Below are 11204 nucleotides of genomic sequence, written 5' to 3' on the forward strand. Positions count from 1 at the left end.
CATATCCTATTTTTAGCTTCGACCAAGTGATATTCTCATCGTCATATATCCCTCAACTGAGCCCGAAATTATGAGATTTAAAAAGCTACAGATAACTCTCTTTACAATTTTCTAACCTGTATTTAAACATGATATTTTGGTGACAAACGAAAGAGTAATGACCATTCCTTTTCGATTGTTTTTAGATGGCCCACTTTTTCTCTTTTTACTTTTCTCTGTGTCTCTTACTTTTACTTTTGACTTCTTCTTAAGGTCTTGGTTTGTTTTCTTAGCCTTCAAATGTGAATGCGCCATACCTTATATTCTTCTAATTTTCAATTACTTGAATTCTAAAAACACTTTCACACTTACCTTTGCTTCGAGTGGTTAGTTGTTGAATTTCGGGTACAACCATATTGAGGGTTGGTGCCTGCCCTTTTTGCCTTGTTGGACATTGATTCACATAATGCCCTTCCTTCACCGGGTTCATATTGTGGACGTTGATTATCATTTGACTCAGAATTTTCCCTTTGCCGAGTGTCATGCTGAAATTGCCGAGACCCCTTGGGCTTCTTATTATCATTGAACCGCCTATTACCTTGATGATTATCCTCTTGACGTCGAAAGTTATTAGACTTCCGATTGTCTTGATAACGACCTCCTCTATATGGTTGTCGATTACCATTATCTCTTTGTAGTGAATAATCCCTATCATGATTATTCCGATCGTCATTATTATAGTCGTTTTGATGATCGTCATCCCTTCTTGGCTCATATTGATCGTTCCACCGATATTCCTCTTGGCTATAATCGTTATCATTTCTTCGATTATCATCCCACCTATCATCCTCCCGAGATCGATTATTTGATCTATTCCTGTTCTCCTGATAGGAATTTTCCGGATGAATTTCTCGAACTGCTGGTGCCATTTTGTTAAGCAAATTATATTCACATTGTTCGACCGAATGAGCTTTAGAATGACATATAGTACAATGGGTGTGCAAACTACATTCCATTGTCGAATGTCCTATATTAAGGCAAGTCGTACACTGGACCGCTTGCCGAAATCTGAGCTCTTCCATTGTTGGTAAATCGTTATGTAATGCGGACATATTCATGCTATTCATATTTTTGTGCATCCGATCCATAACTAATGCTTTATCAATCACCTGATTGATTGATTAATTATGAAAATCGAACATTGTTAAAGTTGTTAGAAGAGGTTCCCTAATTGCTTCAAGAAAGATATATTTTACTTCTTCATCAAGTATTCTCTTGGAAATTTGAAGTTGTAAAATTTGATATCGCATCACAAATTGTGATACCGTTTCATGGGGTTCCTGGTATGCCGCATAGAATTGACAGATCAGATCCTTTTGTGGGACCTGTCTATGAAACAATTGTATGAATCTAGTAGTTAATTGTTCAAATGACTCAAACGCTCTCAAGCCATTCAGGCCAAACCAATTTGCCGACGGACCATCGAGAGATAACACAAACTTAGCAATTAGACTTGTCTTTAGTTGCCGCCAACTATCGCTGAGCACCATGGTTAATTTCCCATGTTGTTAAGAAATCCCTAATGTGTGCCTCTACATCAATGCCATCTCGATACTACCAGTATGGGTAAGGCATATTGTCGTCACCTGAAATGTCCTAGAAAGAAATTTGTTCAGACTGACCTTCATCCGAAGAATTTTCAGTTAAATTGGGAATTGAGAATCACTCCCGATCCACGCGTTGCTGCTGCGTAGGTTGACAATTATCAACCAGATCCACTACGGTTTGAGTTGTTGAGTGCGTGAGAAGATGTTTATGACCTACCAGGGTTTGAACTTGTTCTTTGCTGAATGTAGATGAAACCGGGTGTACCAAAATTATTGTGTTGTTCGGCCAACAGTCGACCACTAATACTGACAACACAATAGGGTCGAATGTTCTATGTTGAACGTTCTATCAAGAAACTGTGGAGTACGAATGGAATGAAAACAAAATTAATGCAAACTGTGATCGACTGATTGACATAATATAGTTGCCAACAGAATAGGACTGAGTCAAATACACAAGAGATTACTCAGCGCATAGGCAACACAAATTTCTACTAACTAATAACTATATTAAACTCAAAATAGCACGATAGTTTTACAATGTCTTTGGCTCCTTTTTATAGGTAACTGACAGATGGACTCATCAAGAATTACATCTTGCCTTGTCGGCAAGAACTATCCAAAACATCTAACTAACTTTACTTTCTATATTTATTTATTTTTTAGCCGGCAAAAATGTTGACTCGTTGGTTCACCTTGTCGATCCGACTCCGACTCTATCTTTCCAAACATTGTCGACTCCAACGTTTCCACACTTGGCCGACTCTTACCCCAACTAACTAATAGAGGCACAACTTCCTCCATAAGTGAAGAAGCTTCGTCCTTCTCCTATGAACATTTTCTGGAGAACCATACATATTATCATACTGCCGACAGACTACTATTAGTACTGTTTCCCATATCTCAAGCAGTACATCAAAAGGACCAAGATTTGTTGCATCATAAAGTCGACTACATCTACATTTCCATCATACCCATAACGTTACCATAGTCATAGTTTTCCAGACCTGGATAGATCGCACCTGCTTTCGAGGTTGTTGAAACGAACAAACCAATATCCACCTTCTATTGTGTACCGTCATGGCGTGTTGAATATCGTTTGCCTCATACAACATCAAGCTAGAATGTAAAACTCCCCACAGTACTGCTCCCCATGAGAACAAACAACCAACATTGATCATTAGGAATAAAGAAACTACTTTATTCCATACTTGTTGAGCCAAGGGACAAGACTAGAGGGCATGCTTAGTAGTCTCATGAGTTGCATAGAAAAATCCACAATGCCTGAGATTAGGTGCTACATTCCCTTTCAATGACTGGCCAACTAGTAATGTGGCATGCACTAATACCCATCAAAAAAGAATAAATTTAGTGGGCCCCTTGAAAGACCAGATCCATCTCCAATAGGTTTTCAACTGCAATGTTGAAACACCCAAGTTAGTCCAATGTTTTTGAATTGCTGACACCATTACATTCGTAGACATTAGTTATGACCTTCCAAGCTTCACTGAATACAGAAAGAAGGGAACCTTTATGATTTGTTCCCCCAAGGAATATGACCAGAACCAACCCCCCGGATCCCATAGTAATCTTGCAACAGGTTCTTTTGCGTACAACCACATCATATCACACATATGAGCGATGGAAGGGTAAGGATCAAGTATCCACTTCTTTCCGATTTTAGCAACCACTCTGACTGCAATCAAAGGCATGAGGTTGCAGTCAAAGGCATGAGGCTGCAATCTATTGTTGTCAAGAACCTCAAAATAAGAAATGCACCCATTAGGTGAGATACCCTTGATAGCCAACAATGTGTCATTTACGAAGCATCCAAACAAAAAATGTTCCTCTATGGGTTGGACGGTTGCTGCCAATGAGGGATATGCCACTAAAATGACATTCGTCATTATCTTGGCCCCACAAACAACTTGTAAATGCGCAAGATAATCTACTTGTCACTTTGCTAAAATTGAATACAAGTGCTTATAGATGTAGCTATCCCATTATCCAATTCACCCTAGGCAACAATCCTCAGATCTATCAAGAGGGCTTTTCACTACATCAAAGGATCTATCAAACCCAACTCTCCATGGATTTTAGGCTGAATCAACACCTTCCATGCAACTTTGACCATTATTCGACATCCATTTTTTTCCCCTTGAGAGAAAATTATAGATCAAGCTTCACACTTTCATTATTGCTAACCTAGAAAATAACCAAACAGATGTTATAAACCAGATAGAGGCCAAAAGTACTGAATTTACTACTACAACCCGACCTGCGAAAGAAAATTGTTGGGCATCCCAATATAATAGTTTATTCTTTATGGATAATAGCTGCAGGGATAACATAACTTCTAATTTTAAATCTAGACCAACCAGGCATCCCAAATACTGAACAAGTTCACCTTGGTGAAGACATCGGAAAGTAGGACCTAGATACCAAGCGAGATGAGACTCTTCACCCACCCATAACCCTACTGACTTGTTCCAATTAAGTGAGGGACATGTGGCCTCCGAGAAATTCTGCAAACCATTCTGTACCTGTTAGGAATAGTACTAAGACAGAGAGGGAATTAGTATTGAAATATGAGGATTAGTACTAAGGGGGGTGTAGAATTGTTGGGAGAAGGAGACGGAGAGAGAGGGAGGGAGAGGGGGAGAGAGAGAGGGAGAGAGAGAGAGAGAGAGAGAAGGATGATAACAAAAGATATATATTATATGAAGAGAATATACATGAATAGCTAGGAGGCTTAAGACTGGCGTTGAACCGATTTGGTTCTCAATAATGCCATGTGCCTCTTTTTATAGTGGCTTAGGAATACTCTTGACATTTCTAGAATGTTCCAAAGAAACCTAGACTATACATGGAAGTCCTAAGTGAAATAATAAATGGAAATAATATTTTTTGTATGACAATGTATAGCTTAATGGTAAGGCTTAAACCCATGTGACACAAGATTTGAAGCCATACCATGCTATATCATGACACTACCCCCCCCTTAAAATGACGAGCGTCGCGAGTCGTTTTAGATGGCGAACCTGGCTTGTGGGATATTGTCGATGAAAGTCCTCAACAAGAGCTCGAGCATTTACCACATTCTAGACTAGTTCCCAAGCTAGCCAATCAACCAAATAGTAGAGCTTGTTGTGAACAATCTTGGAATCGAGGATGGCAGTTACTTCGTACTCCAGTCCTGCTTCAAGCTTGATCAGGGTGGAGGTGGTGTAATACGATTGGGAATACTGTTGTCTTGATACGGTTCAAGAAGAGAACTATGAAAAACCGGATGTATCTGTAATTGCGAGGTAGATCGAGACGAAAAGCAACATCATTAATTTTTCTGATAATATAGAAAGGACTTAATCGTTGATAGTCCAATTTATCGCATGGGTGAGTGGTCTTGATGTGTCGTCGTAATAGCCATACAAGATCTCCAATGTTAAAACTAAATGGAAGCCGATGACGATCCGCATAATCCTTATGTGTTTTTTGAGCTTGTCGTAAATGAGTAGATAAGTCAGCTTGTATCTTGTGTTGTTGTTCTAAACGTTCCTCTACACAAGGATTTGTGGGTAACTCCAGAGTTTCGAATACACACCACCGAGGATGATACCCTATATAAGCATAAAATGGTGTAACCCTAGTTGATGAGTGAACAGAGTTATTATATGCAAATTCGGCAAAGTGGAGAATCTTCGCCCAGTCACATTGTTGATACCTTAGAAAACACCGAAGATACTGTTCCAGCGTTTGATTAGTTCGTTTTGCTTGTTTGGATCTGTTTTTTGGTGGTAGCCAGACAAGACGTTACTAGTGACCTTGAGCATTTTAAAGAGAAGCTTCGAGAATTTGGAGACAACTTGGGGTCCACGGTTGCTGATGATACTGTCGAGGAGGCCATGATGCCGACATACCTCACGCATGACAGTTTTGGTGGTTTCTTCACTAGGAATTTCCTTCGTACAAGGCAGAAAATGTGTCATCTTCGTATATTGATCTACTACTGTTAAGATCGCATCGAACCCCTTCGAAACTCGAAGATCAGTGATGAAATCTAGAGAAATGGATTGCCACAGCTTGCTTGGAATTGGCAATGGTTCCAATAAACCATATGGATGATGTCTTGGCATCTTTGCTCTGCAACATGTCTCGATCGCATCGAATCCCTTTGAAACTGGAAGATCAGTGATGAAATCTTGAGAAATGGATTGTCACGGCTTGCTTGGAATTTGTAATGGTTCCAATGAACCATATGGATGATGTCTTGGCATCTTTGCTCTACAACATGTATCACATGTCCGAACATAGTCTTTGACAAATCGTCTCATATGAGGCCACCAGAATGATCGTTGTACTAAATCCAACAAAAGGCCCCGCTCTATATGTGTCATGAAAATTTTGGACTACTCGAAGGCAACAAGAACCATTAGGAACATACACGAGTTTCTTAAAGAATAGTAATCGATCATGACATTCAAATTGTTGATAGTCCGTGTCTGGTTGTTGCGACTATGAACAAGATGCCCGAGAGGGATCAATTTGTGCTAGAATGGCTTGAGTGAAAGCGTCTGTCTTGAAGTCTTCACATATGGTATCGATAGTGTGGGAATCCAATGGGGTATCAAAAACCCACATAGCTTGCAGTCGTGCCAGTCCCAGGATTACTTGCTGTGAATGTGTGCTCCTCGACCCGCTTGCGTGGTTTTCTTTGACCATCAACATTGCTTGTAAGTCGAAGAAGGACGGTGGCTTCTCCGGAGTGCAGATTGTTGTCCGGATTGAGCCGTACTGTTGTGCTAGACTACCGAGGCAAATTTGGACCATATCGTCTTCGAGCGCATCAAAAATCTCCTTTATTTTAGTAGTGTAATCTGTAACCGGCATATCTCTTTACCGGACATTATTCAGCCCTTGCCGAAGCTGCAACTTATGGGCTGTGGTACTCGGGGTGAAAATCTTCTTCAGATTTTCCCAAGCCTCCTTCGGCGTTTTTGCATCCTTTATGTAGCCGGCCATTTGGTCATGCACACAAGACGCGAGGTAGTACAATACTCGGCTCGCTCCTTGCTCCCATACCAGGAAGTCCTCATGTGCCCGCTCCGGCGCTACCTCGTCCGTTCATTCCACAAAGCTCCAATATCCATAGCCCAACAAGTACTGGTGCATCTTGTATGACTAGGATGTGTAGTTGCTCCGGTCGAGCTTCTCTGTTGGAAGTGAACTCGACATTCCACTGTCCATAGCTTCTCTTTGTCTGTTGTTACCGGGTTTTAGGGTTCGTCTATGAAAGCAAGTGTCGGTTGCAGAGGTTCTCAACCCTCGCGCTATGATACTGTGTGAATGTTAACGTGCGAAAGCGTTAGACAGACGGATAACAATAGAGAATAAGATGAAGGTTTAATGGATAAGCTTAATACACAGAGAGTATACGCGGGAGAGATAGAGAGAGCAGAGCATAACTTAATTCATGATGACACTTTGTAACTCTATATGCATACAACGTGCTAAACAACACTATTTATAGAAGTCCCGAAAAGGACTGATAGAAGTACTATGTACTTCAATGCTCATACGAGCGACTGACACTAACTACAAGACAATGATTACCTAGTAGTCTAGGCTACTACTAGGCTTCCGGTTCTCACTCTGATCCGGCTGGTTGTATCCGGATACCATCCGAATACCAATCCGGCTCATCCTTCCAGATGCTAATCTGGCTCAAGCTTATTCAGCCGATCCGGATCCGGTTGAGCTTGCTTGCTCAACACTTGCTTTTGATTACTCGGACGCGAACCCAAGATTACTTGCTTTTGAATGCTAGCTTACTGGGACGTTGTGCTAGATACGAGCGCCATGATAACACATCTGCCTTCCCTTGGTACTTCCCAGGACGATATGTAATTTTGAAGTCGAAACGAGTGAGGAATTGGGCCCACTGAGCTTGACGTCGATTAAATACATGAGCATTCTGGAAGTAGGCAAGATTTTTGTGATCACTGAATACTTTGACTTGATGAGAAGATCCCTCTAAAAAATGCCTCCATTGTGTAAAAGAGTCCACTATTGTGAATAGCTCCTTGTCATGTATTTCGTAGTTGATTTCGGCGGCGTCAAACTTGCGTGAGTGGAAAGCCACAGGTTGTAGCTTTTCATCATCACCTTGTCGTGATAGAATGCTACCCAGGGCGAAATCTAATGTATCTACCTCAATGATGAACTATTTTTTTGGATCAACATGAGCTAGAATAGGAGCTAATGTAAATGCATTCTTAAGAATCACAAAATCTGTGTCCACTTCTTTATACCAAACAAACAACTACCCCTTTTTGGTAAGTTGTGTGAGAGGCAGAATAAACTTTGAGTAATCTTGTATAAACTTGTGGTAGAAATTGGCAAAGCCTAAAAGGCATTGCAGATCTCGCAACGAACGTGGATTCTGTCACTCTACCACAATTTTGACCTTAACTGGATCCATAGAGATGCCTTCTGAGGAGATGACATAGCCTAGAAATTCCACTTGGTTGTAGTAGAAACTACATTTTTCTAGTTTTGCATAAAGACCATGTTCTCAAAGTCGTTTTAGTAGTAATAGTACATGACAATCATGTTCTTCTTGAGTCTTCGAATAAAACTAGTAGATCATCCAAATAGATGATCAAACAAATATCCAAGAGATCTCGGAATATATCATGTGTTCTAGAAAGAAGGCAAAGAAAACTTGTGTTCTGAAAACTTTTTCTTTTGTTGTGACAGAGAGAGTGAAGACGTAGGGTTTTGAGGAAATAAACAGTTCATATTTTTAGGGGTAAAAGCATGCGATTGGAAAAACTATTATAGCTAATTAGCTGTTAAAATGGCCATAGCTATTTAACTATTTGTTTAGCTCGTTTTTTGTGGGAAAATCATAAGGATCATTTACAAAATTTTATGCTTTATTAATTAAATATATGTCATTTAATTTATGAGAATACTAAAAAATTTGAACTTTTGTTTCAAACGTAGTAGAACTTGGGGAACAGTGCTCTCATCTAAACTCGACTTGAATGTCACCAAATTCCTATTAATCCTGAGTAACTTGAGTTCGAAATCCAAACAGACGAAGTACTCTGAGCATGAACGCAGAGGAAGCTCCCGTAGCAGCACAAAAACTCTAAAACATCGGGTCATTTGAAACAGGTAATATGTTGCATTTTAATTTACAAAGTTTCAGATCATGTAGTAAAACGATCCTAAGCTTGAACCATGTTATCCGTTCCTTTGGGTGAACACCTTCGATAGATCTGTGACTATCGGTATTCAAGGGCGTGGTACGTGAAGGCTCGTAACAGAGGTGTCATGAGGGAGAAAATGATCAGAGATAAAACACTAGCGAGATCTTGACAGGCGTGGGCGGCGCTGAAATCATAGGTATGAACCAAAGCACAGACACATGGAGCAAAATGGGCACAAATAAGATATATTACTGCGATAGAAAAAGGATTACAGAACACGGCCTACGGCCGGTGGCCTTACAGGATTATCTAGTTACGATGGACTAAGCTAATGCTTCCGCCTATGTTTTTCTTCTCCCCCACTCTGAAGTACTGGTCCTCGTTTAAATACCGTTTCCCCTAATACACAGCCGAGCCGTTGGTGGCCCGTGATACTCGGACTCGGCGTTTGCTAATTTCCTAATTTTACATTTCTGTCCTTTGGACAGCACTTGGCACGCCCGTGGGACAGAACCTTGTCCGTCGGACCCACGACTTACAAAATACTAACAATATTACAAAAATTGCCTTTTAGGCGTGATCCTCGGTTCATTCCTCTTTTAAGATGTCGAGAATGTTTTCAGGGTCCGGGGTGGTGGCAGGGTGGTCTGGTTGGACTGTCGGTGCAGGGGGTTGAGTTTGGTCTGGGGGTGTCATATCTTCTCGGGCGTCCACTTCAGGTGCGGCCGATTCTTCTGGTGGGGGTGTGGGTTCGAGGGCGCTGACCTCTACTTCGACTGGATCTGGTACCGTGTGGTCGTCCTCGGGAGGTCTATTGGCCGGGGCAAGTTCCTCCTGTACCGTGTCCGTGATCCCCTGGCTGGAAGGTTCTTCCTTCTGATCTGTGGCCGTTGGAGGGCTGGTTGGAATGGCTGCGAGTCGTTCTCGTTCGAAGGCTTCTGCTTCCAGGCGAAACAACATCTGACTATCATTGAAGTCCTCCAGTATTTGCTCGATTTCCGCAGTGTGAGATTTTGCCAAGGACTAGTAATCCTCGGTTAAATCTGCACGCAGGTTTTGTATGCTGGCTTCGTCCATTTTGTAAAAGCCGCGGCCCTCCTTCCGTCGGTTCTCGGCGTCGGCGCGTAAAATATGCAATTCGGCAGCTTGGGCTGCCCATTCGTCTCTTGCGCGACTTAATGTTTCCTCGACCTTTTTGGTGAGGTGCTGGCGCTGTTTCTCGATCAGTATTCTGATGCGTGTCTCATCCATGCCGGGCTATGCTCGGATGGCTGCTAATTCCTGTTTTAAGCCGTTGACCTCGGCTTGAAGCTTCCTTGCTAGTAGTTCATAGGTGGCTTGAGTGTTCTTTGCATCCGCGGTTACGAGCTGGATAGACTGCTCATAATGCTTGGTGAGTTCTTCGGTAGCTTTCTCCCATTCTTTTTGACATGCGGCCCAGACTTGTTCCCGTTCGACGATTCTCTCTTCTTGTAGGGCGAAGTAGGAATCCGATAATTCGTCTTTTTGCTCCGAAAGTAGCTTGCATTTGATGAAAAACTCGTGAGTCATTTCTTTAAGGGTCGTACGCCGACTCTGCAGCTCGGCATTCTCCGCGATCATTCTCTCCTCCCGTTGGCGATTTCTTTCCTCCTGCCGGTGGTTCCAGTCTTTCGCATTGTCGAGCGCAGCTTGTAGATCTTGGACCTCCTTCTCTTTCTCTGCCACTGTGGCTGCGTATTCCTCCAGCTTGCTTTTGAGTTCAGCTTCTTTGCCCGCGGCTTGCGCTTGTACCCGGCCCAATGCTTCGTTCTGCTCGTGTATCCTTTGGTCGGCCTGGGCTCTAATCTCAGTCATCTGCTTGGAAGCTTCTTCTTTTAGGCGAGCCATCGCCTCCTGATGCCGTTGTTCGTGTCTCTCGGTTCGCCGTTGTTCTTCTTTAAGGTCCGCTCGGTAATCCCGGAGCGGGGGTTCTGTCTGGGTTGCCACCTCCTTGGGTGGACGAGGGGGTGGTATTTCGGTCTTCTCCATGGGCGTGGCCGCCTCGGTTGTTGTGTAGGCATCGACCATTTGTAATGAGTTCGTTTGTGTGCTGGCCTGGATCGTCAGGATTGAATCCGTGACGGTGCTTTCATCCATCATTGTTATGCATGGAGGGGCGGGGAGGGCCCCGGTGGTCATGGTCGGAAGGCTCAAGAGTTGTTGTTCCGGCCGGTTTTGCTCCCAGGCTGCCAGTTTTTGGGCTATTTTTATCTTTCGGGCCATGTCTTTGGTTGCCCGCGTAGTGCGATCCAGGTCCCTATATGCCTCGATAAGGGCCGTGTTCAACTCGGGGACCTCCATGAGGAGAGCGGCCTGTTTTGCCTGGCGAGGAAGTCGACCAGCTCGAATGTCGTACCGAGGCGTAGGAGAGCACTAAATTCAT

Source organism: Azolla caroliniana, unplaced genomic scaffold (assembly GCF_043228905.1).
Source record: "Azolla caroliniana isolate FFs.n. ecotype wild unplaced genomic scaffold, voAzoCaro1.0.p SCAF_2, whole genome shotgun sequence".
Taxonomy (NCBI): Eukaryota; Viridiplantae; Streptophyta; class Polypodiopsida; order Salviniales; family Salviniaceae; genus Azolla; species Azolla caroliniana.